Source organism: Ursus americanus, chromosome 6 (genome assembly GCF_024610735.1).
Source record: "Ursus americanus isolate L20-20 chromosome 6, mUrsAme1.1.p, whole genome shotgun sequence".
NCBI classification, from domain to species: domain Eukaryota; kingdom Metazoa; phylum Chordata; class Mammalia; order Carnivora; family Ursidae; genus Ursus; species Ursus americanus.
This window is the reverse complement of record NC_142132.1, coordinates 43047578-43075521: the sequence shown is the minus strand read 5'-3', so window position 1 is coordinate 43075521 and position 27944 is coordinate 43047578. Positions and strand designations below refer to the sequence as shown.

Sequence of the window (27944 nt, the reverse complement as noted above, 5' to 3'; positions counted from 1 at the left end):
GCTTTTCCTTTATTTTGTGCTCCTTTCCCAACCATTTAGAAGGTAGTTGAAATATCTCTTAAGAGATCTGAAGGAACTCGCCTGGAAAATCACCTGTGCCATGATCTGTTTTGTACTTAATTTTTTGACAATTCTTTGATGTTTTCAAATTTTTTCCTACCTAAAAATTTTCAAAGTTCTCATTTCATTTTGAGCTAGTTGTGATCGTTTCTATTTGCTTATTGAAGTGTCCCATTCCTTTAAGATTTTAAATCCATGTATGTGGACTTTAAAAAAATATATGTAATTCTCTAGTTTAAAAAAAATTCCCTGCCTCTCTTTTTTTTTTTTTTTTGGCCCTTTTTTCACTACTTTTAATATTGTGCATGTGAGCTTTCTTTCTCTCTCTCTCTTTTTTTTTTTTTTTTTGCATATTTTAGATTTTTCTTTTTTTCTCACATTCAGCCTTTGACTGTATTGGTTAATTGTACTGTTTTCTGTTTTATAAATATTTATTTTCTATTGTTATCTTTATTATTTCATTTAAAAAATTTTCTTAGATGTACTTCTATTCTGAATTTTTTTTAAAAAAAGATTTTATTTATTTATTTGTCAGAGAGAGAGCACACAAGTAGGCAGAGGGAGAACTAAGCAAGGAGCCTGATGTGGGGCTGTCCTGGGATCATGACCTGAGCCTGACATGGAAGCTTAACTGACTGAGCCCCCAGGCATCCCTTATTCTGAATTCTTAAGTCAAATAATGCATTACTTTTATCCCTCTTTTCTAAAGCAGTAAATTTAAATGATAGATTTGGCCTCATCCCTTGTGTACGTATGTGTAGTGATATTCTCCATTTCGTTGTTTAAAAAAAATAGTTTATAATGGGGATTTTGATTTCCTTTTTGATACCATATGTTTCAAAAAGTTATATTAAAAATGATCAAGTCTTTCCTTTTGTTTTTAAAAGGAATACTATTAATTTTTGGTGCCTTCTTTTGTGGCTAGGGTATTTGGTCTATAAATTTTTACTCTTTAACATTTATTGAAATCTCATTTGTGGTCTTAAAAATAATAAGGATTGTCAGTAGGGAAAAAAATAAATCAATGTAGCTACTAAATCGTTAAACTATATAGGCCCTTGAGAACCAATAATATCAAAAGTGGTTTGTACATATTTCAGAGGATATGCAGGTTTTAGAAAGTAAATAATAAAACATTTATTTCTTTGTATTTTAATGAAACAAATTAAGTTTTATTAATATTTACTGTACTCTTGATATGGCCACTTTGATTGCAGTAGATTGATTCTAAGGATCGTCCAACTCTTCACCCCTCCCTGCATCCACGCCGCTGGTACTCAGTTCACTCTGACTCTGAGCTCAGCCACGTGACTGCTTTGCCTGGTGGTATGGAAGCACACACAGAGCAGAGTCCTACAGGATTGGGTTTGCTCACTGTCGCCCTCTGTCGTTGCCATGAGAACATATGCTGGAAGATGAGAAGTGGAAAGATCTAAGTTCCTCCAGTAATCTTAGCCGAGGCCACCCGAGACCAGCTGAGAGTCAGTCAACCCTCAGACAGGGAAGCAAGCCCAGCCGAGATCAGCAGAACCTCCTCGCTGACCCACAGCTGACCTCAGAGGTATGGATGCGCAAGCCCAGCTGCAAATCAGGTGATGGGCTCAGAGGGCTCAGATTTCTGAGTGAAAGAAGTGTTTACTGTTGTATGTCAGTAGGGTTTTGTGGTGGTTTGTTACACAATTTTATTTGGGTCTTAGATAGCGGATGCCAGAAAGTTATCTGCCATGTGTTGTCCGTAAGTTTTCCTAAAAGATCTGTGGACATTTCCAAACAGGGCGGTTGATGGCATCTCCATCCTGTTTTTATTAGCTTTTAGCCTATTGTGATACATTACAATTTACCTGTTCCCAGCTAGGTAGATTTAAAGATTTCCTAGTTTTAACACAACTAATTCTGCCCTCCAAATGAAAAGTGGATTATAACGATTCTTGCAAAATGACCCCAGTACAAGTAAACAATAGCAAAAAACCCACAAAACCTCTGAAGTGGCTGAACAACATTTCTTTTCTGCCTGCTGTAAGTCTTCATGTGTCACACCAAGAGGTGGAAGGACCATGATGTAATCAGATCTTGCAAGAAGTCTGAATGCGCACTGTACTGTGAGAGCCTGTAAGTAATGGGAAGCCCTTACAGTAGTAGCAAGGCATTTCAAACTAAGCATTCAGAACCTGAAGACCAGTGTCTGTATTTTTTCAGCCATATTTAAGTTATATGATATCCAATCCAAATGTATTAAAAAATGTAAAATCTGTTTTCAGATTTCTGTTTGAATAGTAAAAGACAAGAAGCCACACACAGCAGGGGATTCTCTTGTTCTTCCTTTCAGGATAAAAGTCACCGAAATTATACCCAGAAAACCCCATCACAACAACCTAAAAGTATTTTCCTTTATTAGCAAAAAAGTGTTTGAAAACAGGTAAAATCCATTGTTACATATTTGAAGAAACAAGTTTTGGAACAAACTGCTCAGTATGGGAGGTTTTCTAAATACAGTTGGGAGAAAGTTCAGACGTCTTGGTTGAGGATGTCTTCACAACGATCTTTCAGTAATTAAATGCACAAAGCGCGTTGTGCATGTATGGTGAGCCACCCTGATACATTCTCTAAGTGTGCTAGAGAAGATAGCTTTTCAACAGTACATTACTTCTTTAATAACAATTTTTAAAACCCCACTGTTTTATGGAGGAGAGGAGTGGAAAACAGAGTAAGTGTGGTTACAGATGGAACAGCTGCTTTACTGGAATAAAATGGGTCCTAGGGTGAGTCACGGATTGTATCCCATGTGAAATTTATCTGTTGCCTCCACCATCGATAAGGAAACACACCAAATTGAAATCAGAAGTGTTTTCTGATACAGCTTTAAAAAAAAATAGGAGAATCTTTGTAACAAACTCAGAAGAGAAGCCCGTGACCATGGGTATTATTTGTCCCTCATGGAGGAGAGGAGGTTATCTCATGGTAAAATGTTTCAAGATTCATCAAATGTAAAGATAAAATGAAATACATTTCTGTTTCAAGATTCATCAAATGTAAAGATAAAATGAAATACATTTCTTTTCTCATGCAGAAAGATAAGCATTCTAAATTTTGATGATTTGTTTTCCATCTGGTGACCCAGCAGACATTTTTGAAGAAACTAACCCATTTAATATGTCCATTCAAGGTTGAGGTGATGTTTTCACAAGCTGAGAAACTGGTTTTTGACAGAACCTGGTGCTGAGGAAAAAGCATTTTGAAAGCAGGTCTCTGGAATGTTCCATCCGTACCTGATTTTGTGGCTGAAAACAGTAGCTGTCGTTACAGTACATCTCACATATGCACACCCAAAAACCTCATTTAAAAATAAAATCTAACTTGTTTTAAAAATCATTCAAAGAATGTTGTTGTTTTTGAGCTTATTTAGTTAAAAAAAAAATCAAAGCACATCACCTTCCAATTATTTGGCATGAATAACTGATTGACAGCTGGGATAATGGAAATTTACTAACAGAATTTCAGCAAAAAAAACCCTTTGCAGATAGATTCAGAGAGGGCAGGCAATGTTTGATTCTTTGACGTGGTTCTGTGGGCTTTCGTAAGTAGCTTTTTGACCACAGGCAGCCATTAAAACTAAATACTGACCTACACTGAATTTAGAACCTGACTTTTTAATCAGTGTCATGGAAATTTTAAAAAACAATGAAGCATATTCAACCCCACTGTCTTCTCCAGGCTATGTTTTTCAAATGCAAGGTCTTGTGGGATGCAGATAGATGAGGAGGGACGGTCCGAAGTGCCTTTTTGGTAGCCTTTACTGTCCCTCACCACAGACACTTTTCAGACTCAGTTTGAAAACCACTACTTTAAGCCTTATTTGTTTCTTTTCTATTTTGCCTTTCAAAGACTCTAAGTCATATAGGAGCTAATGTAATGTAATATAGCGGGTGTTTTTTTTTTGACGTCTTTTATTTCCAATGGATTTTACTTCATTATATTTAATGTTACCTTACCTGGTGTATAAGCTGTTTTTCTTTTCGTATAAGAATGTCATTATAAGTGTACCTTCACCCAAAGTAATACAATTCTATTTGTTCAACAATTTTCGTTGGTTTGGAATTTACGTTGTCTGATATGAGCGCCATGCCTCTGCTTTTGTTGTCTGGTTTGCCTTTGCCCAATCTTTCACTTTTAAACTCTCTGTGTTATTTTGTTTTAGATTTTTGAAAATAGGGTGTAGGCGCACTTTCATTTTGATACGCATTAGGCAGTCTTTTTGTTTCGGGATGGTGTTTAACCAATTTACACTTACTGTCAAGCTGAAATTTCGATCTCATTTTTTCATCTTGTTTTTTGTTTTGCCAAAAAACTACTTCTAGCTCCTGTCAAAAATTCAAAAATTAGAGATGTAAAACCAGTTAATCATGGAAGTAGTAACTAGTAAGAGTTCATTGTGCACACGGCAAAAAGACAGTTTGCAGACCGGGAGCACGCAAACCAAAACATGGAGCAAGGCTCAGGGGTATATTGTTATAAAGAAGTTTATACACTGAGAAAGCGATGACTGTTTGTTCTTCACAGTGATTGGTTATAATCGTAGGGTTTTCTTAAATGACAGGGAATTGGTCAGCAGTTGCTTCATATCAACCCTGGGGACAGATCCGGTTTTGCTTATGATTTCCAGAACCAGAAGCAGGGAATAACCCAGGTCAAGTTAGTTTTGTAAAATAAGCTGACTTCCCCTTTGTTTGTATGACTACACTGGCTTTGTCTCCTCAGGGAATTTTCAAGGCTGGTCTCTGGTTCGGTTTTGGCTTTAATAATTAACCCCTTTTGGTCATTCTCTCAGCAGGCTGCGAATATGACCAACAGCAATAGCGTTAGTCCTGTTACCGCTGTCGATGTAGTCAGGCTGAAGAATCACGTATTTGCTGTTTCCATTAGTTGAGTTGTCAGGCCAGAGGGCCTGTCATCACTGATGTAGGAAAGACGCTAGGGTTCGAAGCCGAAGGCCAAGAAAGAATTCTTGAGACATCTTTGGTGCGAAAAGGTGGTTTTATTAAAGCACGACGACAGGACCTGTGGGCAGAAAGAGCTGTAATGGGGTCATGAGGCGTGGCCCATTATATACTTTCAAGTTGGGAGGGGGCTAGGGATAGTGTAAGTCTCTAAGGAATGTGGAAACACAGTTTCCAGGACCTTGAGGGGGCTAGCTATTGTTGGGAAAAGGTCATTTATCACCATTGTATAAAACCTTAGTCATGAGACCCTTCATATGTATATCAGTGGGCCATATGTTTGGGGGATGATTGCCAATATGTATCTTGGGGGGTTTAGAGATAAAAGGAAGTTTCCAAAGGAACTTTTATATGTTCAAGTAGGCTTACAGGATCGAGGATGGGGGGAGGGGGTCAGGCTAGGATTGCCTTTTGCCCCTAGCAAAGCATTAATATCGAGAGAGTTGAGTCCCTAGAGGAATGTCACTCTGCCTGTTTCAAGGACTTGTCAGTGGGCTGTAGGTAGTAAGGAAATTGAATAATTTTTCTTCTGCCTTTGTTTCCCACATTAGTCACTTCATCATCTATATGGTTATTGCTGATTTCATCTGGTTGTCCGATCCTCATGGATACCACGTGGCACGTGAGTGGGAGATGACGGGCGGGGCATTTAAAACCCTCGAGAATATATAACACACCAGAGGGGTTCATATGATGACCCCAAGGAGAACAATAGCCAAGGATTTTGAAATTCCCCAGAGCAGAGACTCTAGGAGCCAAGATTTAACCAACTGAATGACTCGAATGGGTTATAGGCACAACACGGTGTCTTGGCAAACACATATCCTCACAATTAACTTAAGACAGGAAGAATACGAGGATGTTTAGGAGGGAGCACGGCAGGTGAATTTTTACCTTTGTGAGGTCTCATTATGATGTGAGCAATCAGGTAATTTAATGAGGGGCATTTCTATGGAAACAGAAGAAAAACAAAGGTTAATAGTTTAAGCAAATTATAAATTCAGTTTCTGAGTTTGGAGAGCAGGCAGTTGAGAAGATTTCTAGATGTCGGGTTCTAAGCATCTTTAGATGGAGTGAGGGCAGGCAGTGGCGGTCTGACAGATATCCCTGGTTCGCAGTGGCAACGTCCCTGGTGAGCTTTCGGAGTGGCTGCATAGCAACAGGCACGGAGACTGTCCACACATGAGCTATTGTGCTGATTTCTCTGAAAGTTATATCAAGTTATCCAGCTTTAATCGCATGGCTTCAGGAAAAGGGCAGTTTTACTTTTACAGTGATTCCAAGTCAGAAGAGTGAGAGGAAATGGAAAATGTTAGTTGGGAGAGTTCTAGCCAAATGTTGGAGGAAACCTGGAAGAATTCAGGATCTAGCCCAGTTGACGGGCAGAAAACGAAACCTCAAAGACGACAATGCTAGAATCTGCTATCTACAAAGGTGTATTATTGAAACAATTTTTCTCTTTATAATCATCCCCATTTCTATCAAAAGTAACCACAGTAAGTTAAGTCTGGTTTCAATAAACTTGGCCTGATTATTTACGTAAGTGCGGCAAGAGTAGTGATTGACCATATAGGCTATCTTAAATCTGCTTTGCTGGAACTTTTCATAAGGAATTTCAGATTGGACTTTCCAAGCCCTCTTGAGGCTAGGAAGCCAAGCCCAGGACTTCTCCAGTTGTGTCCTGTTAGGAGGAGGACAGATTCCTTTTGAACTTATGCAAATTTATACATTGTCATGAAAAACAAGACTATTTAGTAAGAGTTGCCAAATTCTGGAGATATCAAGTAGGGAGCAAAAGGTAAATGTTTCAAACTTTGCTCCAGAATTGTTGTAAGTTATAGAGAGCTTAAACGAGAGGAGAAAAAGGAAATCCTGCATCTGGGAGACAAAACATTAAAGATCTAATAATGGCTTGTTTGTGGGTTTGGTTTTTCCCCCCGTTCAGAGTTTCTTGTCCTCACGGAGCTCAGTCCAGGCCTGTGAAAAGGTTCTCATCACAGAGAGAACTAGCAATGTTTTAAATGAAGTCATAAAAATTATAATTATCTTCATCAGTTCATTCAGCCTTATGTAATTAATTCTTGTTTTGCTTCAGCTTGGGTTAGCAGCTTTATGACTCAATCAGTTTTCCATTAAAGATTTAGAAATTCTTACCCAGTTCAATGTTACAGTCTTAAAAGTCACCAGAAGCCTGAGACCTGCATTGGAAAGTACTTGTTAGGGTCTTTTCCGTGAATCTCTTTGAGGATGAAGCACTTTTGTTTGTAATTGATCTGAATGCTTTTAGAGAAGAATCGAGAGTAAAAGAATAATTCTGAATGACAAAAGCCTTAAAAATAGCCATAGTTACAGATCTAAAACAAGATGCAATTGACTTATTCATTCAACCGAAGTGACAATTAAAAGCTTTCAAAGCCAAATATAGAAAGCTATACAGTTGTAATAAAACCTTAGCTCTTTTAATAGAGATGTCTCAGTTACTTTTTGAAGTAATCAAAGTTTGAAAGAGACAATGTGAAGCACGGGAAATATTTTCATAAAACACAGGATCTTTGTTTCCTAGGCAGATTACATGATAGGTAAAGAAACTTTATTTATAATTCCTAATAGAAAGCAGATGAATAATCTTAAAAAAAAAAACCACTTTATCCTTTTAACAGAGAGAAAACCAAATTCTAATACTCCATCAGTATACTTTTGATATTAAAATTCTCTTTTAAGAAATCAATCCATCCCAATCTTAGCTTGACCACACATAAAATTCCTTTCTCAAGATTCCTTTTCCACAAACCTTTTACAACTTTCATATCCATTTAGGTTTTGTCCTTTTCCCTTTCTTATTCTGGAACAATCATTTTACTTTGGGACAAATTACTGTCTTTTTTCCTTTACCAGAAAACCAAAGCAAACCAAACCAAAAATATACCAACCAAACAAAACCCCCCAAAACTCATGACTTTCATATCTTTCTTTATCCAAAATCCCCACTATATTCTATTTTCCTTACTTGCTTTTCATATATACAGTCATTTTTTTACCTTCATTATTTCTAGTCATTTTATTTTTACATATAGATTATACATTTTCACTATTGGTAATCGCTGCTTTCCAGTGAATACTAGGAATTAGGCAATTGTGAGCTGTGTTGTATTCAGTACCCTGTAGTGGATTAGCAGTTTTAAATACATTTCACAATTCCTAGCTGTATTTTCTTCCCTGTAGTAAATATTTCAGTGTGGAACAAAACATGTGTATTTAATAGACCCAAATATCTTTTATCTCTCTATAAAAAATTAAAAAGACAAAAGTAGATAAACTTATATTTAGCATTTAATGTTTATCTTACTTGGAAATGATTTAGAACTTCACCGAATATCCATTAACTTAGTGTAAACTTTTATCTTACTTACATTTATTTAAATTATTTGCTTTTAACAAGCACCAGCACCTGTTTGCCCACCTGCCTGAGCCCTTAGGATTTTCTTTGGATTCCACTTCTAATGACATGGAATATCAGAAGTTCAGAAATAACAGAAGTAAAACAAATGAATCACCAAAGCAGTGATTAGTAAAAGCGGATTGTACACACCCCAACGAGACAGCTTGCGAACTGGGAGCACGTAAGCCAAAACACGGAGCAAGGCTCGGGGGTGTATTGTTATAAAGAAGCTGATATGGTGAGAAAGCAGTGACTGTTTATTCTGCACAGTGCTTGGTTATAATCTTAGAATTTCTTTAAATGACAGGAAATTGGTTAGTGGTTACTTCTTGTCAGTTTTGGAAAGCAGTTCAAGTTTTGCTCTATGACTCCCAGAAGCAAAAGCAAGAAATGACCCAGGTCAAGTTAGCCTTGCAAAATAAGCTGACTTCACCTTGGTTTGTATGGTTTTATCTGCTCAGGGAATTTTGGAGGCCGGTCTCAGGTTGTTTTTTATTTTAACACTCCTACTTCCAATCGTTTCAATCCTATATGTACTGTTTTATTTAAAAATTTCTTTCTTTTATAATGATTTACAATTTACACAACTTGGTTTAAATTCTACAAATAAATACATTTAATTCAAACTACCTCATTATAGTTTCCTTCAATTAGCGTCAAAAAATTTAATATATCTATTTTTCCTTAACTTCAGCATGAGGAAAACACCCATTTACTTTCCCTTAAATTTCATGTTCTTTAAGAAAGCCATTTCGATTAAGATTATTATTAGTTTTGTTAATTTTTATTTTCTCTTTTCAAATAAATTCTGGCATTCATTTTATTCTCTTTTTTTTTGGTGGGGGGAAGAGAGAGGTATCGAGAGGGCTCATGCACAAGCAGGGGAGGGGGGGGTGGGGCAGGAATCTCAAGCAGGCTTCGTGCTGGGTCCATCCTACAACCCCAAGACCATGACCTGAGCTGAAATCAAGAGTTGGTTTCACCTAATCAACTGAGCCACCCAGGTGCCCCTCATTTTATTCTTTTTTTTTGTTAAAGATTTTATTTATTTGAGAGAGAGAGAGCTTTGAGTAGGGGGAGAGAGGAAGGGGAGGGGCAGAGGGAAAGAAAGGGAGACAGAGAGAGAGAGACAGACAGCCTCCCCCCTGAGTGGGGAGCCCGATGTGGGGCTCAATCCCAGGACCCTACGATCATGACCTGAGTGGAAGGCAGATGCTTAACCGAGGTGAGCCACCCGGGCGCCCCCATTTTGTTCTTTTAAGCCGATTTACAACAAGCATTCATACAAAGCTATGCTTATGGAATTTGAGTGCTTCCTACTAATATTTATATTTTAGTTTTGAAATTCTTAGTGCGATTTTTATCGAGATCGGCTCCAGTACATTTAAAGCAAGTGTTCTGCTAAGGATAGGGCAGTCATCTGGTGTGATTGAAAGGAAAAGTCTGAATCTAGCTTCATATTTTATTCTGGTTTTTTGTGCCATCATTTTCCCTGTCTTCATGTTCATAGAATTTTTTTCTTTATTCTTGTAATTTTGAAAGTCACCGGGATATATTGAGATATATTGATGTTCTTTTTTTTTTTTTTAAGTTTTTAATTCCAGTAGAGTTAGCAGTGTTCTATTAGTTTCAGGTGTTCAACACTTCCATCCCTCACCCCATGCTCATCTCCACAAGAGCCTCCTTAACCCCCATCACCTGTTTATGTGTTGTTCCTTCTTATTAATTACGTTTGGTTCTTAGAAAACAACTTGAAGCTGTTACTGCTCTCCAGAGTTTTCTTTTATTGTATGTCTGACGATTGTTTATTTTCAACGTCTCACGCGCCCTTTCCAGTGTGTTGCTTATGTTTATGTGGCTCTTCATTCCGTAGCATCTGTGGTTTCCACCTTTTTCTTTCTTTGCTCTTCTGTGCACTAAGGGAAAAACTTCTGAGCCTTTCCTCCTCCTCACTAGTTTCTCTTCTGCAATCTCGAAAGTAATACTACATTCAAGCCCCGCTTGTTAATGCTTTTGTATTCTTCCCTTAACCAGGACGCTGCTCTCTTTATCTTTTGGTTTATAGATTCCATGTTTTCTTGAACTTCAATGAAAAACCAAAGCATGTGGTTTAAAAAAATTTTTTCCAAAACATTAAAAAAAATATTCCCTCCTGAATTTTGGGTGCTATATTCTCTTTTTTATTTATTGTTTGTCTTTTTCTTTGGAAGCCTGAGGGTTTGATGCTCCCTCTGTCCCTTCCTCTGGCAGCCAGGACTTGGTTCCAAATGATTTTTAGGGGCAATAGTAGTGGTGTCCAGGGGTGACAATATTGGTGTTCAGCACGAGTCGCTATGATGTCCTTCCCAGACATTCATGTAGGGTGTTGAGTGGTCATTTGTCTATTTCCTTCACTGCCCAGTGTATAGTCCTGGTGAGGGTGCTGAGTCAATCTACGACAGTGGAAGCTAAAAAGTCAAATATGAAGTGTCAGGTCCTGCAAGAAGCCAGGAGCTGGACACATGACTTGGCCAATAAGATGGACTTACCTAGATTCTGAAGCTAGTGATGCTAATACCTGGGCCAGTAAGAGGATTCATGGGTTGTCTACAGTGGTGACAGCCCTGGCCAGTTTCCAGGGGTGGAAGTGATGGTACCAGCTTTGGGTTGCTCTCACTTGGAACTGGTGTGACACTTAGGCACCCAGAGTTTAGCTTCTGAGGCAGATGTGCCATCTTCAGACTCATCCTGTGGGAAGAATTCACATGTCTGGTGTCACCTTTTCTCCTTGATCCTGACCATTTTCTGAGCCAGATTCTCCAGTCTTTGTCAATTCTGGGGCCCCCAAAGATGCTGCCAGCAAATTTATTTTCACTTAAATCAGCCAGGCAATTTGTGTAGCATTTAAATAAGAGTCTAACTGCTGCATTCTGCTCTTTGGGTCTCTGAATTTGCTGGTTTCAGCCTCTTCTCAACCCTTATCCCCTAGCCATCAGTTACGTCTAAGTTTCCTGTTTTGCTTAAGGTGATTACAACTGCTTTCCATTTAATGCAACCAAGATCCCTGACCAATACCATACATCTTCCTATAAACTGTGATGTTTCCCCACTTTTCCTTAGAAGGTAAAAGGTCTATCCTGGTCTGCTGTTTCCTCATTAGCTGGTGGATCAATTTGCATTGACTGTTTCACATTTATTTTGTTGCCATTAGAATCATCATCCCAGATCTTAAGCTGTGGGATGGCTGGTGTGCACAGTCCCCAACCATGTTTGATGATGTTTAGCAATTACTTATGATGTGTTAATCTATTGAACTAAGGACTGTCTTGCTTCCATTTTTTTGTTATTTGCTCTCAAGGGCATTCACATTTAAAAAATGTGAATTAAAATGTAGCTTTGTTTCTATAAGACAGGACTGAAGAAGTCATGCTCGCCACTTCCCATCTCTGCCCCCTAACTGCATACCCATCTGTGTCCTACTCACCAGGCTCTCCAAAGTCCAGCCCTTGCTTACTACTGACCTCTTTACCATGGGTAGAGACTTAACCCCAAACCCACTTATACCTTTGGTTTATGTGATTGAGAAATAGTGTCTTTGAACTAAATTGTCTAGAATTCTCTGGGGGAGAAAAAACTACACATGTGGAGAGGAAGCCTGTAGATTCACACCTTGGAGCCTCAGAGTGACTCCTTTCCTGTCTGGTTGTGTCCTCCCATCTGGTCAGGGAAAGCCTCTTCTTTTTGAGAAAGAGGTATGCGTGGGGGTGGGTGGACGGGCACTTTTCTTTATATCTTGTATTGGCTACTGGACAATCCTTTGCACATCTGGCAGATGTTTACCTAAATTACAATCTCAATACCTTTTGAAAATTTACAAATCCTTTTATACTGTGCATTTTAGGAATAGTTATTAAAAAGGTGGACTAGAGCATTAGATGTCTGTAGCTTTCTACTGGCATAATCTGTTCTATATTGCTGAGAAAAATTGTAAGCATTTTGAAAGTCTAATATTTCTAACTCTGAAAAAGAGCTTATAACAGTGCCTTGTGGTAGAGTATGAAAGCTTTTATTATCAAGGCACTGACTTAGGGAATAATCTGGAAAAAATAAAGTTGGATTTTACCAAACTCTTTATATCAAAATAAAAATTCTGGATATATTGAGTACTAAAAATAAGGGGGGAAAAGAAAAATAAAATAAAAGAACTAGAAGGAAACATGAAATAAAACTTTTATAAACTTAAAATAAAAAAGACCTTTGACAAGCCCTCATAAAATCCACAAGTCTTAAGAGACAAGATGGAGAAGCGTAACCATAAAATGAAATGATTCTTCATGGTAAAAAATACTGTAAACATGGTCAGAAGACAAATGAAAAACTGGAAAAATATTTGCAACACATATGATAAAGCGACCCATTCTGTAACATATAAAGAGCATTTATAAATCAAGAATATAAACATTACCTCCATAGTAGGCAAAGAACATGATAGATAGTTCATGAAGTAGATAAAAAAATAGTCTTTGAACTTGTAGGGAAAATGCTCAACCTCACTCATAATAAAGAGAGTGTAAATTTAAACTATTGATTTGTGCACGTGCATAGATTCGTGAGTTACGGTAGGTTTTAAACTAATACTGACGTCACTCAGATTCTGAAGGGATGCAGGGGACAGGTCATATTGATGTGATTTTGGAATATAGGTGAGGTTCGGTGGGGTGAAGTCGGGAGCCAACCACCAAGAAAGAATTCTTGAGACATCTTTGGTGCAAAATGGTGGTTTTATGAAAGCAAGGAGACAGGAAGAATTATTAAAGCCCTGGGCAAAAAGAGCTGCCCCCGGGGTTGTGAGGAGTAATTAGTTATATACTATGGGGTTGAGGGAGGTAAGGAAAAAGGGAGGTTTTCAAAAGAACTTTCATATGCTAAAGAGGATCTACAAGATAACAGAGGCCTTGCCTTTGTCAAGTTAAGGTTTTTCCCTCCCGTCAAACATTAACATTAAGACATTTGGAAGCTTCCTGGAAGAATGTCACACAAGTCACACAAGTCATACTCAGGACTGGGGGTTGCGGGGTGTCTGCTTTCTTCTCAGCTAGCCTTCTGCTCCCTCATCCATATAGCTGCACACATCCTCATCCCCTCAGAAGACCAAGCAACTTCCTACACAGGCAAGCATCAAGGTTTGTGTGGATCCTTTGACACTCACTTTTATACCCTTGTCCTCATGGTAGCCTGAGGTTGCATGTGGGTTCACAGTTCCCCCAGGCCAAGGGCAGTGCCACACTGCGTGTGAGGCAGGCACAACATTCCACATTTGCTTAACTTTGTCCTTCCTGGAGAAACAGGACTCTGAGGTCCCTGTCCCATTAGCCCAGGTCTGAGGTTGACCCTTTACTCCCACATTATAACATCAATTCACAAAGAGCAAAAGCCCGGTGACACATTGTGCTGGGTGAGACTGTCATGTAACCATCACTCTCATGAATTGTTGGTAGACCTGGCAGCCTAACTATCAAAATTGTAAAGGCACATTCCCTTTAATTTAGCAGTTTCAATTATAGGGGTTGGTCCCGTAGTAGAGCCAAAGAAAGAACACTGACTACATGCCTGATTTATTAGCAAAATACAGAAACCACCTAAAAGTTCATCCATAGGGGTCTAATGAAATAAAATATGGTAAATCAATCCAAGAAAATACCATACAGCCTTTTCAGAATGAGAGGCTCATATATAGGCACAGGTATGGAACAATCGCAGAGCTAGAATAAGTAGAAAAAACAAGACAAGGAACAGTGTATAGCATGCCAAAAAGGAATGCAGATACCTATATTACTTTTTAAAGTTTTCTTGTCTTTTTGATTCTAGCCATTCTGACAAGTACGAGGTGGTATCTCATTGCAGTTTTGATTTGCATTTCCCTGATGATGATTAGTGTCCAGCATCCTCTCATGTGTCTGTTGGCCATCTGTATGTCTTTTCCGGAAAAGATCTATTCAGATCCTCTGCCTATTTTTTAATCAGATTATTTATCACTTTGGAGTTGAGTTGTATAAGTTCTTTATATATTTTGGATATTAACCTCTTATCAGACATATCATTTGCAAATCTCTTCTCCTATTAAGTAGGTTCCCTTTTTGTTTTGTTGTTGGTTTCCTTCCCTGTGCAGAAGCTTTTAATTTTGCTATAGTCCCAATAGTTGATTTTTGCTTTTGTTTCCCTTGCCTGAGGGATGTAGCTAGAAAAAATGTTTCTACGGCTGATGTCAGAGAAATTACTGCCTATGTTTTCTTCTATGAATTTTATGGTTTCAGGTCCCACATTTAGGTCTTTAATCCATTTTGATTTTTTGTGTGTGTGTGTATGGTATAAGAAAGTGGTCTAGTTTCATTCTTTTGTATGCTCATGCACTGTTGGGAATGCAAATTGGTACAGACACTGGAAAACAGTATGGAGGTTCTGCAAAAAATTAAAAATAGAAATACTTAGGATCTACAACTGGGTATTTACCCAAAGAAAACTAATTCAAAAAGTTACGTGCACCCCTATGTTTATTGCAGCGTCTTTTATAATAGCCAAATTATGGAAGCAGCCCAAGTGGCTATCGATAGATGAATGGACAAAGATGTGTGTGCAATGGAGTATTACCCTAAAAAGAATGATATCTTGTCATTTGCAACAACATGGATGGGCTTAGAGGGTATAATACTAAGTAAATAAGTCAGATAAAGAAAGACAAATGCGATATGATTTTACTCATGTGGGAAATTTAAGAAACAAAGCAAATGAAGAAAGAAAAAAAAAAGAGAGACAAACAAAAAACAGACTTTTAAATATAGAGAAGAAACTGATGTTTGCCAGAGGGCAGGTGTGTGCGGTGAGGGGGAATGGATGAGACTGATAAAGGGGATTAAGAGGTATACACTTCCAGTTACCAAATAAATAAATCCTGGAGGTGAAAAGTACAGCATAGGAAATATAGTCAATAAGATTATAATAATATTGTTTGGTGACAGATGGTGACTACACTTATCATGATGAGCACTGAGTAATATATGGAGTTGTCGGATCATTACGTTGTACACCTGAAACTAATATAACACGTGCATCAATTACGCTTCAATAAAAAAATAAATAAAGTTATTATTGTTTCTTTACTGGAGTATAATTGACACACGATGTTAGTTTCAGGTGTACAACATAGTGATTCTACAACTTGATACGTTATGTTACGTTCACCACCAGCGTAGCTCCCATCTGTCGCCATACAACACCATTACAATACCATTGACTATATTCCCTGTGCTGGACCCTTAGTTCTTGTGACTTATTCATTCCATAACTGGAAACCTCTGTCTCCCACTCACTTCGCCCATCCCCCTCCCTCCCTCCCCTCTGGCAACCACGCATATACCTATATTCTTGCGCATAGACTGCCTCTGGAAATACTTGCAAGACATTGGTAACTGCTTTTAATGGGAGAATGAATAAGACAAAGAGAATCGTGTTTTACTTCATACTCTTTTATGCTCTATGAGCTTTTTAAGAAGTCGTGTGTATGTGTTAACTATTCAAAAAATAAAAACATAATAAATATATACATTGAGAAAAGATTTATTAGCTTAGGGTTATTGTGGCCGATGAGAAAAAAAAGCACATTTTTCTTTGAATGAAATAAAATATTTAACTTATTTTAAAAAACATAAATAGGAGACATGAAACTGCTGTCAAAAAGTAGAACAATTTTACTTCCATCAAGTTGAATTATCGTGACAACATTGGACACCAGAATTATAGGATAAAAATAGTACTGGCTGATGTTTTTAGTGGACATGAAGCTGAGTAAATTATCATTTTTTTAAGTTCCTTTCCTCACATTTCCTACTTAATCCATTGGTGTTGGGTTAGGACTTTCTGAATTGCTACACTGAATCACTGCTTTCTAATATTGGACCTCTCGATCCTCCTTTTTGGGAGTGTATCATTGAGTATGAGTTTTTTTTCCTTAAAAGGATCTTTTTCCTTGGGTTTCATGACATCTCAGAATCTCCTACCTCTTCATCCTCCACCTGTGCCTTTGATCTCTGCCCTGGAAACATCTCTAGAACATTCCCTCTTCCCTTGATCCCAGTGCTGTTGCCCTGAATTCCATCTCCACCATGCTCCACTGTTATTGAGCACCTCCTGGTTACAAGTGGGAAAACCGAGCTAGAGCTTGGTTTATCAAAGATGAGACTTTATTGGAAGGATTCTGTGGCACCTCCTGAACAACTAAGCCTTGGAGAAGGTCAGCTTAGCTGTGGCATCAGAAACCACCAGAGCCAGGGCCTGAATGTGGCTGGGGCCCCTCCACCTCTTATGAGTGCTCTTTTCGGGGGTTGACTCCTTGCTTCCCTTTTATCTTATAGCCTTAGCCACTAAAGATGAATGGATTCTCTCCATCCTAAATCCAAATATCCCAGGAAGGTGATCCAGTGGCTCAGCCTGGCCTAGGAGGGAAGCATCTGGAAAGACCATGGCTGCTTCTCCCCATACTGCCTGATAGGGCTGGGGATGTGTAATTCCCAGTGCGGTTGGGTATTAGCAGCCAAATGCTCCAGATGTTCAGACCCCTTAGCACATACCTCCCAAACTGTGCTTTCCAACACATTCCTTCTCCTGCCCAGATTCCCTTCTGCTTCCATGAAGTCTAAATAACACTCCTCTTCCCAACATACACAAATACAAAGGTGTCGACCATTTCCTCTGCAATTTCATTGCTCCTTGTGTGTGCTGTTATTAGCACTTAACCACACGGTCTAAAATATCGGTTCATAAATCTGCCTGGACCAGCAGACCACCAGCCCTTCCTGGCATCTCCCTGTCTCCCATGCTTTGCACTGTCATCATTTAATAGAGGTCTGTTGAATGAAGGAGGAGGGAGGGAAAAGAGGACCTCTCACTCCCCGGAGCATTATCCTCAGGTCTGCTCTCCCTTCTCTCTTCCTCTTGGCTGTCTGTCTGGGTGAACTCGCTTGGTGCTTTGGGGGCTGGAGGCAGAGCTGGAGACTTGCCGTCCCTCTACAGGACTGATATCTTAAGGACCCTGCTCTCTGCTATTCCCCTGTGCTAAGAACAACAGGGACTCCCAGCTAAGGGGGCCTGGAGGCGGGGCAGGTGGGAGTGGAGAAGCTGAACAGAAACCAAATTCTCCTGGGAAGAGCTGAGCGCATCTGAAGCCCTCAGAACTTCACTGGTGTTTCCTCCGAGGGGATCTGGTTTCTATTAAAGTCACACCCAGTTCCCAGGAATTGGGCCTTTGAGGGGAGGATTTCCCTCTCATCCTTCACATGGAAGATTGCATGTTCAAAATGCAGCCAGTTTAGCTGCTGCCTTTGCAGGGAGGCTCTCCTTCAGTCTTGGTCTTTAGAGCTCATCCCGGAGGTGGTTCGCCAGCTCTAAGGTGTTCTCCATTGTTTTGTTGGGGCCAGGTGGCATTTAGGTATTTATTAGGTCCTTGCTCAGGTGCCCCCTTAATTAATTAATTAATTAATTAATTAATTAATTAATATTTTTTATTTTTTAAAGGTTTTATTTATTCGAGGTAGCAAGCACGGGAGCACGAGAGGGGGGAGGGGCAGAGGGACAGGGAGAAGCAGGCTCCCCACTGAGCAGGGCTTGATCCCAGGACCCTGAGATCATGACCTGAGCCAAAGGCAGATACTTAACCACCTGAGCCCCCCAGGCACCCCTCCCCTCAGTTTTAGGTAAGTACACTGTTAAGGCTAAAAATGATTGCAAAAGTAAGGCCCTGTGGCAGCCATTGACTTCTCGCCCAAAGCAGAAGAAACCCTGGGAGACAGCTGAGGAACAGGGTGACTTTCACCTCCCAAAGTGTCTTTGTGACTCCAGAGAGGCCTGGGTCCAAAGGGAAGTTGAGGATCAAGCTGTTAGACCATAGCCAATTGATGGCAGCCCTAATGATTGGGAGATCTGGAGGAAACCGGTCAATCGGAAGCCTTGCAGGTGAGTCATACCCACGTGTGGTTTCAACGCTCCTCCGGCCCCTGCTCAGGCTCCGTGCTCTGCCTGTCATCTGTCAATATGCCCATCTTTTTCTAACAGACAGAACGCCAGGGACAGGGATCTGAAAGCTCACGGGGCTCAGGTTGTAACCTGTAGCCCCCCAAATCTTGGTCAGAGGCCATGCCCCCAGGGACTGGTACTCAGGATACTCTCAGTTCAGCATTTACCTAACTGATGGGGGTCATTCTGGCTGTCCTCCCACCCACTACCCAGTATTGCCCATCGCAGTGAGTGACAGCCTGTTGCCCAAGCCAGAAGCCCAAGACACAGTCTCTTCATCCCCTTTTCTAGGTAGATTGAATTTCTTCAATTCAGGGACTTCAGCTAAAAACGTCTCTGGAATCCCTTGCTTTGAGGCCCCAGCTCAAATCCTGCTCATTTCTCATCCCCAATGAGTAGAATAAAAGCCCTTCCTACTCCCCATCTCCATCAACCCCCCCCCCCACTGTCCCTAAAGGTAATCACAGAGCTATAAGTCTGACACGTCACTGTCACTGTCACTCCCCTCTTGGAAACCCTTTTGCCGCCTCTGCACCTGAGTGTTGGGAGTTTAAGGTGGCTCTGCCTATCTTTATACTTTCTTTTTTTATTCTCTGAGTGTCTGTATATTTCTCTGGGCTCTGTGGGCCCAGGTGTGATATGCCCAAGAGTGTTGGGGCCTGTGGTGTGCCTGGGTCTGGAACTAAACATCTGTGTGTTTGAGGCTGCGTCGGTCCAAAAGGAGGAATGCTGGTGTGTTTCTGAATCGAAGCGTGTCTGTGAACAGGCACCTGAGATCTGTATGGACTGAGTGTGTGCTTACTGGGGTGTTTGTGTTTGAGTTTCTGGGTGTGCCCATGTGTGTTTGCACGTCCCTGTGCAATCCTGCCTGTCCTCTCTCCTTTGTTGTTTCTCCTAGCCTGTCTCTTTGGGAGGGTGAGTGATTGCTGTCGCTGGGGAATGTTCCAATAAGGCAGTGGGAAAGAAGTCGTTTCACACTCCCCGTAGTGCAGACCATGTGCTCCGTTCTTGGCGAGTGACTGGTTGCTGAGTTACTGAAGTCAGCTCCTTTCCGCTCCTGCTATGAAGCATTGGCTGGTTGCTGGCTGTTTTTAACACCGGCTTCCTTTCCTTTCTGTGATTTCTCCGAGGTTGGGAGCACAGAGCTGAGCAGGCCCTCATTGTTTTCTGAGATTTACGAATCAGGGAGAGCGTGGGGCAGCCGTGCGGGGAGGGTGGGATGTGCCAGGCTCCTGAAGGTGTGCCCGGGCACCGCGCAGGATTTGGGGCTGAGAGTGACTTTTCATTGCAGTGCAACTTCTGGCTTCAGGGCCATTTGTAACAGAGCAGACGAAAGTGAAAGCTTTATAGGAAAGTGTTTGTTTGAAAAGCACTGGCTGAGAGGAAGTGAGGGGTGAACAAGTTCAAGCAAGATAAGTCTGGCCAGTGAGGAGTCCCATGGAGTGACAAGCCCTGGGGCAAGCAGAGCAGAGTCTGCCTCTCAGGCCCACATTTTCCTTCAGGGCCTCCTTGTCCTGGGCTCATCCTTAGATGGGACAAATACAGCCCATTCTCTATTCCTGTTCTTGTCCCCTGACCTATCATCTTATCAACCTCTGTGCCTGCTCGGAGGCCACTTTGACAACCAAGCCTTGTCACTGTCATGCTTGTGACAATGCAAGGTAAACCCTAAACAAAGATGATTGTTGACACATCGGACAATATGTCTGCCACCCCAGCTTTTCCCGCTCGGTCCTTGTGTGAATGAGAAGGGAGGCCTCGTGAGAGCGCCTGGGTCTGGATTGTGGATCAGCCGCAGAGCAGTGACTGTCACTCGAGTGTCCTGACACCCCATTGAGTGTCCTCTCCATCACACAAAGATAGTTTTGGATGACTTTTGGGTGCTGGATGACTTTTCTTTTATTTAAAACCGGAAAATATCTCTACTTAGAGGACCATACGAGTGAAGTGGAAACTCGTATAACAAGAGTTAGGAAAAGAGCTCGTGACAGTGGAATAGAAGACTTTCATCTGGAAGGAATGTTCCTGCCTTTGAAGAGACAGTTGCAGGAAGGTTTGATGTAGGCCAGAGATGGAGAGTTCTGAGAATGAGCGGCATAGTGGCCAACTTAGTCAGTTCAGTTCAACTCAAATTTACTCAAGACCTAGCACAGGCCAGGGCTGGGAAGGTGCCAGGCATTCAGAGAAGGCTAAGACATGGCCCTACCTTCAGGGAGCTCACAGGCTGGTGGGGGAGATGGAAAGTAAAGAATTTTTCTAATGAAAGTATGTTGCGTAGAGTGAGAATGTTGAAGGATCTCAAGATACTAGAGCTGAAAGGGAATAGATGAGTAACAGGCACAGCCGGGGATGAGGTTAACCATGCTGGATACTTGAAGTGTAGACTGGATTTTGGTTTCCAACCACTGTCACTTTCTCTGCTGTTCCTGGTTCTCAGAAATCCTCCATTCCTAATGGCACCGTTGTTCCAAGGGTACTTTTCCCAAGTGCACCTTCTTCCTCCCAGAAGGTGGGACCGGAATTCCACATGAGGCCCTGGATTACATTCTTCTTACAAGGAAGAGATGATGTTCCAGCGAGCGTCAGGGCCTCATCTCCCAGCTGGGAGACTCAGAGAAGCCATGGACTCATGTGAGACAAAGGTGTCACCCGAGCCATTGCTCTTGCCCTTTACTGTTCTGCTTGGCAGACTTATGTCTAGGACAGTGCCTGTGTATATGTGTGTGTTGCAATTTGTTGATGACAACTACCCTAGGGAAAGAGCAGTGTCCATGCCTATAGGGACAGTACCAGTTTATTCCTTAAATAGGGAAAGTCCTCTGGGTTGGCCTGTGGAACGGCATGGGAGGCCTGGGACACTGTTTGTCTCCATAGTCAGGCTGGGGAAGGGACCCCAAAGGACAGAGAACTGATTGGAAGGATGAGAGGGAAGGAGCTGAGTCTAGGAGGGTAGCAGTAGGAAGGCTAAGCCCAGAGCTAGCCCGGCCAAAGAAATGGCCTGGAAATAGAAGTAGAAAAGGCTTAGGGGATTCTCCGACAGTTCCTATATCTCTGAGGGGCTTTTAGACGGGTTTTATGACTACTATAGAGCCCCCACTCCCGTGGTTTATTCCCAAAGCAGTGTTGTGGTTAAAAGAACACAGCTTCTACAGCCAAAAGTAATTTCAAAACAATTTATGTTTTTTTCTTGTACATCTGTGGGCCCATAAAGGGAAAGCATGGTCTCTGGCAATACTTTTAAAATTCTCCTTTTCTTCCTTCTTACATTGTTCCCTCCGTGCAGCTGTTCCCCAGGGCTTGGTCCTCAAAAGCCCTGAACACAGCCATGGGCTCTCACCCCCAGGGGCCCCATCCTCTGTGTCTGTCTCTTTTCCCTTTCCTTTCTCCCACACAAAAGCCCTAGTAGTGGTATGGCAAGATTGGGGACCCTGGAGGGTGGGGAGGGGGAGAAACTGGGTCAGGCCAGGCCTGAATGCTAGTCAGTGAGCATGGGCTGGAGGCTGGGGCAAAGCTGCATTATATAGTAAAGTTAGTATTTTTTTTAAAAGATTTAATTCATTAATTCGTCAGAGAGAGACAGAGAGAGAAAGCACAAGCAGGGAAAGCTGCAGGCAGAGGGAGAAGCAGTTTCCCTGCTGAGCAAGGAGTCTGATGCAGGACTCAATCCCAGGACCTTGGGATCATGACCTGAGCCGAAGGCAGACGCTCAATGACTGAGCCACCCGGGCGCCCCTAAAGTTAGTGTTTTTATTCCATCAGCGCTTAAACAATATAATAGACTCTGCAAAAGACGTTCAGTTACTCAGTGAGCTCCTTATCACCTCCTTCTGCTCGTGCTCACATGCCCCTCCTCCCAACACTGTCTTCCTTTACTCTGAATATGTGTTAGTCTGTTGGGGCCTCCAGGTGCCTGGTTGAGTTCACGCATACTCTTGTTACCAACCTCAGGACCAGGGGATGAACAAGCCCATAACACTGGGAGAAAGCATTTAATCTCCTTCCCCTCCAAGACCAATGTCTCTGCTGTGAGGCGTTTAAAGGGACCCTGAGAACTTGAAACCACTTGACCCTTCCAGTTGTCACAACCAAAGCAATTGTTGAACTATCCTCACCTCCTGAATCAAGTCCAGGACATGCCATGGGGCCAGCGCCCACGTCTGCAGGATTTCAGCTTGGGCCCCTCTTCTGCCTTGGAAGCACAGTACAGGCCAACTCTTCAATCAGTGTTGGCCAAGGACCAGCTTATCTCCATCCACTGGAACCAAGCCTGGTTAAGCTCCGTTTCTGAGGTGTGAAGCCCCAGTGGCCTCTCTTGGCTTCTCCAGCCTGCTCTGGCTGACCTCCTTCAGCCTGAGCTGCTATTTCCTGCCAAGCATCCAGTCCTTTTCCTGCTTCCTCTGTCCTGATTCGATGTGCCAATAGGGAGATGGGGTGGTTCCTGGGAATCAAGATTAATGCGGCTTATTGATTTCTGACTGCTTGCAACTCCCTCCTTGCCTCCTCCCCTCCATGGGTTTAGATGCTTTGGAGCCTCTAAGACTTATTTTCTGGTCTCTATTGATTAGCCTCTTTCAGAAGAAGGAGGAAACATTGTTTGTAGAGTATCTCCTACAGGGACCTTGTGCAAGTTATTAAATAATTGTCTCTCACCCCCAAGCTCCTCCTCCCCGTGTGCTCTGTGATGCTGGAGCTGGGACTCAGCGGGTGCACTCCTGCTCTGCCAGCTGCTTTGGGCTTTCCAGTAGGGGGTGCTGGAAGGCTGCCACAAGGCTGGAGGAGGGGGAGGGAAGAGGCTCCCTTCCCCAGGAGGCCCCTTCACCCCAGCAGAGGCAGTTCCTTTCTGTCCCAGCTGCTGACTCCCATCTGCAGTTTCTCCAGCTCTCACGAAACTGGACTTACACACCTTGCGTCCCTCATGGCCACAGAGACCCGTCGCGGGCTGGTGCCCCTGATGCCAATGGCTTGAGTTTCAGCTCAAGGGTCTCCTTCTCTACTTTTCAAAGTTTTAATAATTCCAGCCTCTTCCCTTTGTTCCTCTGGTCCCAGGCACAGTAGCTGCTTCCTGCGGTAGCTGGCTCTTGTTACTCCTTCCAGCACCAAGTTAACTACTTTACACCTGGTTAACAACTCTTTGTATTAAGTTATCTCTGTTCATATAACCTGTGGGTTCTGTCTCCCTAGCGCACATAATGATACGGCTGTTGGGCCTCAAGCCCTGTCCACACACAGACCTTTCAGTAGCTATGGCTTTGAGTCTGTGAATATATCCTGCAGTGCGAGGCCACATCAGCTGTCCGGGGGCTAGCAGCTCTCTGTCTCAGGGCCACCTCATCCTTACAGTGTTTCTCTGATGCCTTCTAAACATCATTCTTTTTTTATTTTTTAAAGTTAAAAATCACGGTTTTGTTGGGTTGTATCTATGTTATTGATTTACAGGAATTCTTAACGTTCTTCTGTACTATGTGCTAAAGAGGTCTTCCGAGTGACCCTTGTTCTTGCCCTTTAAACTTTCTTTTTTTAAAATTTAAATCTGATTAACTAACGTAGAGTGTATTATTAGTTTCAGAGGTAGAGTTTAGTGATTCATCAGTTGCATATAACACACCCAGTGCTCATTCCACCAAGTGCCCTCCCTAATGCCCATCCCCCAATTACCCCATCCCCCCACCCCCCTCCCCTCCAGCAACCTTCAGTTTGTTTCCTAGAGTTAAAGAATCTCTTATGGTTTGCCTCCCTCTCTGTTTTCATCTTATTTTATTTTTCCTTCCCTTCCCTATAATCCTCTGTTTTGTTTCTTAAGTTCCACATGTGAGTGAGATCATATAATTGTCTTTCTCTGATTGATTTATTTTGCTTATCATAATACCCTCTAGTTCAATGCACATCATTGCAAATGGCAAGATTTCACTCTTTTTGATGGCTTAAGTAATATTCTAGTGTGTGTGTGTGTGTGTGTATTACATCCTCTTTATTTATTTATCTGCCAATGGATATCTGGGCTCTTTCCATAGTTTGGCTGTTGTGGATATTGCTGCTATAAACATTGGGGTGCAGGTGCCCCTTCGGATCATTACATTTGTATCTTCGGGGTTAATTCCCAGTAGTGCAATTGCTGGGTCATAGGGTAGCTCTATTCTCAACTTTTTGAGGAACCTCCATACTGTTTTCCAGAGTGGCTGCATCAGCTTGCCTTCCCACCAACAGTGTGGGAGGGTTCCCCTTTCTCCACATCCTCGCCACCATTTGTTTCCTGACTTACTAATTTTAGCCATTCTGACCAGTATCTCAATGTGGTTTTGATTTGTATTTCCCTGATGCCAAGTGATGTTGAGCACTTTTTCATGTCTGTTGGCCATTTGTATGTCTTCTTTGGAGAAATGTCTGTTCATGTCTTCTGCCCATTTCTTGACTGGATTATTTGCTTTTTGGGGTGTTGAGTTTGATAAGTTCTTTATAGATTTTAGATACTAGCCCTTTATCTGATAAGACATTTGCAAATATCTTCTCCCATTCCGTATTTTAAACATCACTCTAAATCCTTTTCTACAAACCCTGGGATACTACTTTCCCCTGATTCCTTAAATTTCATGCCAATGCTTCCATAGTAAGTGACAGGAAATGGAGACCTGACTGATATTCCCAGGCCATGGCTTTGGGGGCAGGGCACAGGGTTCATTGGTACTGACTAACTCCCGGCAGCCCCAAACAATGAATTCTTAAGACCCTGGGTGCTTGTGGAGCTGGCAATTTAAATGAATGTTCTAGAATTCTTCTACTTTAGTGAATGCACATAGTGTCATGTCTGTTAAGATATAGCTATAGAAATCTGAAAGGGAATAACTTAAGGGAGGAGGATCTCTTTATTTTTCATGGAGCTGGCCATCTGGGATAAGAGTCCAGGTGTGGGGGGTGCCTGGGTGGCTCAGTCGTTAAGTGTCTGCCTTCGGCTCAGGTCAGGATCCCAGGGTCCTGGGATCGAGCCCCGCATTGGGCTCCCTGCTGAGCGGGGAGCCTGCTTCTCCCTCTCCCACTCCCCCTGCTTGTGTTCACTCTCTTGCTGTCTCTCTGTCTCTAATAAATAAATAAAATCTTAAAAAAAAAAAAAAAGAGGCCAGGCGTGGGGTGGCCACGGCATGGTGGCATTTATACCCCAAGCTCCTCCTCTTTCCTTTCTGCTGTTCTCTGCTTACGAATTCATTCTCAAGCTCACCATTTGGTAATGCAACAGTGGCTTTTCCCTCTCCAGCTTCTTGTTTACATCCCAGGCAGGAAAGTGACTAGGGGATACAGGCGGGGCCATCTATGGGAACATAACACACCCAGATCTCTACTGTAGACTCTTCCGTGTCTCATTGGCACATGAGCACTCACTCTCAGCTGTGAGGGAGATTGCAGAATGACATTTTCTAGCTGGTACATTGCTACTCCGAGGGGTTCTGTCAGGGAGAGAGAAGGGTCGGTAATGGGCATTGGACAGGCACATTGCATCGTCAGTCACACATGTGATACCAGTGCTCCAAGTACAATGTGTCACTGAACATCTCAGCCCCCAAATTTACTTCCAACCCTAATGAGGTCTCCACAGTGTCCTTGTGGCTCTGGGGGTATTCTGGGAGCCCTCTTAACTGATGCTTGCCTCAGGTCTTTACACCTTGAATGCAGCCTTCGTGCACTTCTGGAAGAAATGAACTTTCAGGCCATGCATAGTTTGATTTTTTTTGGTAATCTGAAATTCAGAGGTGTGCATCCTAGGTCCAAGACCCAGAGGGCCCAGCTGTCCTCCCTCCCACACCAATAATGTGCCACAGTGTGGCAGAATGTGGCACAGAGGCTCCAGCCCCATTCTCAACATGGAGCCCTCCGGTTGGCTCCCTTGGCTCTCATTACAATCTTTCCCAGCCTCTTCCAGTGCTCACCTCACACAATTCTTGTTGACCTCCTCCACTCCCTGTCATGTTCTATCACAGAAGCCTGAGGACCCGTGGGGCAGAGCAGGACATTGGTGGAGAGTAGAGAGTGGGTAAACAAAGAGACAGAATCCTTAGCAAACTCTGGGAGGGGCCAAACTAGAGACACTGAGAGGCTAATAGTCACCATCTCATCGCTTGTGTTTTGCCAAAGGAACCTCATCCTGTGAAATGGCACAGAAAGGGACAGAGGCCTGCCAGGGAAGGGCCAACAGGGACATGGGGTCCCTGGAGAGGTTTAGGAGGTCCCTTCTGGGGTGAGAGCTGCTTGGCAGGGAAGGCACAGCATTGGGACATCCTGGGGACTTCACCTCTCCAAGTCCCACTCTCGCAGGACCCAGGATCCCCAGCTCGCCATGGCTGGGACCCCTCCATGAGGTCACGGTGGCAGCAATAGCCTGGAGCCACACTTTCTGTGGCCGTTTCCAGTCTCTCCTGCTATTTGTTCATCCTTCCTTTCTTCCTACTTTTCTGGGAAGCTCAACTCCCACCAGCCTCTCCTGTGTAGCTTCCTGCTTCGTGCTCTGGGTATTTGCCAACTGAGGCCCGGTGGGCACTGCTAGGTGCTTACAGTCCTTAATAAGATCTGTAAACACACACCTCCAGCAGCATCACTCTTGCCTGCCTCAGAAGCTTCTTGCTTAAGTGAAATCTAAACAGCCTTTAATGATATATCACGTCTCAAGCACCATTTAAGAACCAAGCGAGTGTTTACAAATGGATTTGAAATTTTCTCAGTAAAAGGAATTAATTCTATCTGTTGCCTCTTAGTATCTAGAAAAGCAAACAGAAGAGAAGGAAGGCTTATTATTTGTCCAATGAGATGGGCACTGGGGCCTCTGGCTCAAATCAGGCAGCCTTAGGATTTTATCCAGTTGAAAACACAAACTTATAATGTATTTGATTAGAGGGGACAAGAATTGCTTCAGAGAGGGTTATTGGTCCTCCTGAGTAGAATTGACCTGACTCGAAGAAGCAAGGAGGCAGACAGCAGAAGTGTCAGCACCTTCCTTCCACCCCAGGGAGTTGATGGCCTCATGGAGAGCCTCCCCCTGGAAGATTCATCAGAATAGTCTCTGAGCCAGGCCAGTGTCCATGACACCTGGAGTCATGAGGTCAAAGTCGAGGTGGCCTACCTCTGGGGAGTCCTAGGCCCGCGGAGCCACAGTGGTCCCTCATCCCAACAATGTAAGCTCACCCCATTTCAGTGGCCAAAGCCTCAGTTCCCCTGTTAGTCCATCTGTGCTTTATTAAGCTTAAAACTGCACCCTGAATTTTTAACTTTTCTTTCTGGACCCCTAATGCCACCACGAACCCTTGCTAACCGATACTTCTACCTAGCCCTCCAGAGCACCACTGTGGACAATGGAAATTGAATACCAACCACATATATGATCTGACATTCTGCAGCAGCCACATTAAAAAAGTAACAGGAAACAG

At 42.4% G+C, this 27944-nt stretch overlaps 1 long non-coding RNA gene across 14 annotated transcripts in view; it reads left to right on the top strand.

Annotated features, from left to right (window-relative positions):
* LOC123782809 (uncharacterized) overlaps positions 1-27944 on the top strand; it is a 146450-nt gene that overhangs the window by 74228 nt on the left and 44278 nt on the right. For 12 of the 14 annotated variants that reach the window (XR_015724800.1, XR_015724790.1, XR_015724793.1 and 9 more), the window contains one exon: positions 1278-27944. This is a non-coding gene — a long non-coding RNA (uncharacterized LOC123782809). The remainder of the gene's footprint in view (positions 1-1277) is intronic. The other 2 variants (XR_015724799.1, XR_015724797.1) reach the window with 2 other exon arrangements.